The following is a 3,046-nucleotide window of genomic DNA, read 5'->3' as shown; positions in this document are numbered from 1 at the left end:
AAGAAAGTGTGACACAGAACGAAATTAAGGTTGCTACTTGTGACAATCTCAAGTTTATTAGGGACAAGAATGTAATTTAAAGTGATGAAGGGAAGCAAAATGTGTGTGGAGATCAAAGAGAGGAATTGGAAAAGTTTGTGTGGGCGCATGATGATTGAACTATTTGTACAGTTGTGGGTACGTAACGGAGTTGGCGGCTTGTTGTCACTTGTGGGCAGTGTGACGGTAGTGTTTGAACTTTGAACTTTCCACGGCGTTATGCGGACAAACGGAACTTGGGATGGGGATCATTTGGTGAAGGAAGATGCCAAGTTTGAATTCTCTTCTTCAATTAATCATATTGTGGTTGGATAATTTGTCTGATTATCATCACCTTCTATTTGGTTTTATTATTTCTTCAAGTATAATTTGCATTCATGTAACAAAATTGATGTGAGATCCACCCACTTATCTGTCGAAAAGATGTCAATGCACTTCAAGAATTACATAAAATATTTCGGTCGAACATACAATTAAACGCCCTTAAAAAATTATAAAAAATGTTCACGTCAATTTGAACGATTGAATCGGGTGTTTCAACTGTACAGTTTCAATGCCCTTCACGAATTACAAAAAAATATTCACGTCGAGTTTGCATGATTAGATCGGGTGTTTTGGGCATACAATTTCGAAGTTTTTTAAGAATTGCAAAAAATATTCGTGTCAATTTTGCACAATCAGGTCAGGTCTTGTCTTTCGAGCATCCAATTTCAACGCCCTTCAGAAATTGTGGAAAATATTCACGTCATTTTACACGATCAGGTCGGGTACTTTGGGCATACAATGCATCCTAGGTCAAAAACTTACATTCATGTCGTTCTGATGTGGCTAGTTGTGGCGATATGGGTTCAAATCAATGATTTCAGCACAATCAATCTAATTTTAGATTGGATTGAGTTGCGTTTAAGATGCTTTAATTTGTGGTCTAAAGTGGATTGTGTTCAGTTCAATTTAATTAGATTATGGATCTTATATGAGTTCTAGAGAATTTTAAACAGGTGATCATACATGTTTACTTTATTTTAGTTCGTTCAAAGGTTGTTTTTAATAATATCATGACATTGATGAAGGGAAAAATCGTGTTTTGGTACCATTAAAAAAGGCCAGTTTTATTTTTGGTACCGCAAATTTTGCAAGTTCCGATTTTGGTACCATTAAACCAAAAAATAAGCATTTTTTATACCAACTTAACGGCACATGGGCCTTAACGGCCGTCAACTCCATAATTTTGGCTAGAAAAGTCATGTGAGTCTGAGAAAAAGGAGGAAAAATTGGTCTTCCAACATTCCATTGTGTTTCGGTATTATTAAACCTAAAAATAAGCCTTTTTGATCCCATAAAGTTATGTGCGGCGCAAAATAAGTAATGCAACACATTCCAAAATAAACGATAAAATCCATAAACATGAAGCAAAATATATTGGTTATAAACACGCAATTTGAGCTAATTGAAATCTGATTTGACAAAAATTTGCCAAAATCCACTTGACATTGCAATGCATAATTTTTCGCTAATTGAAACCTACCAAAAGACTTCAACCTATATATTTAGTATATGGCTTTGAAAATTTTAAATAAAGTGATAAAGGTATTGACTAACATATATAAAAATATATCAAATAAAATTTAGTTGAACAAATAGGTGTAAGAATTTGCAAAAGCGAGTTGAAGAATAACTACAATACAGACTCACGGTTTACTTGGATGGATTTTTAAAATTTGGCCATCCATAGAAAATTCTTATAAATTTTATATGTTACTCAAGGCTCATATTAGTTAATACAGAAAATAATATATCGTTGTAGAACTATTTAAAATTATCATATAATTTCAGAAAGAGTACGGTTCTTCAGAGAAGGGCACTACCGTATAGCATAATTCAAGGAACTTTATAAATTTATCCACACTTTCCAAAAAATTTGAAAATTAACAAGTATTATATATATCATGTAATAAAATTTTATAGAAAGTTTCATAATGAAAAGACATCTACAAATAGGTTAAATACTTGTATAGGTTGAAGTCTTTTGGCAGGTGTCAATTAGCGAAAAATTGTGCATTGCAATGCATATATTTTGCCAAGTGGGTTTTGTCAAATCAGGTTTCAATTAGCTCAAATCGTGTATTTATAATCAATATATTTTGCTTCATGTTTAGGGATTCTATCTTTTATTTTGGAATGTGTTGTATTATTTATTTTGCACCGTACATGACTTTACGGGACCAAAAAGGCTTATTTTTAGGTTTAATGGTACCAAAATATTATGGAATGTTGGAAGACCAATTTTTCCCCCTTTTTCTCAGATTCACGTGACTTTCCCTCCAAAATTATGGGGTTGAAGGCTGTTAAGGCCCATGTGCACGGCACATGAGCTCTGCCGTTAAGTTGGTACCAAAAGTGCTTATTTTTTAGTTATGGTACCAAAATTTGTAATACCAAAAACAAAACTAACCTTTTTTAATGGTACCAAAATATAATTTTGCCCCATTGATGAAAGATGTTACAATAAATAATAAGTTCAATGTGGTTTCGATTGATTATATATGAGTTGCATCATATTTATTTTGGACAAAATGCATAAACTACCCCTGTATTTTAAAAAGTCTGCAAAAAAATCCTCCTATTAAGAAAATAGGCTAAAAGCTCCCATGTGTTTTGTAAAACTCAGCTCAATCGCACCCTCTCTGTTAAATCCAACTAACGGTGTTAATTGTTTAGAAAATGACCGTTATACCCTTACTTAATATATATTATTCCTTATTATAATGACCGCTAGATCTTTTTTGATCAAATATTGGTCGTTAGATCTAATCAATTAATCCCAACCGTTAGATTTTAAAAAAATAAAAGGTCTAGATTCAACAAATTATTTAACTTATATTATATATAAATAATTTAAAAATTTTAAAATGTATTATTATATATAAATAATTTAAAAAATTTTAAATGTATTATTATTATATATAAAAAAAAAACTAACTACCCTACCCGACCCCCTTACTCCCCG

Source organism: Sesamum indicum, linkage group LG6 (genome assembly GCF_000512975.1).
Source record: "Sesamum indicum cultivar Zhongzhi No. 13 linkage group LG6, S_indicum_v1.0, whole genome shotgun sequence".
In the NCBI taxonomy this organism is placed as follows: Eukaryota; Viridiplantae; Streptophyta; class Magnoliopsida; order Lamiales; family Pedaliaceae; genus Sesamum; species Sesamum indicum.
This window is presented reverse-complemented; position numbering follows the sequence as displayed.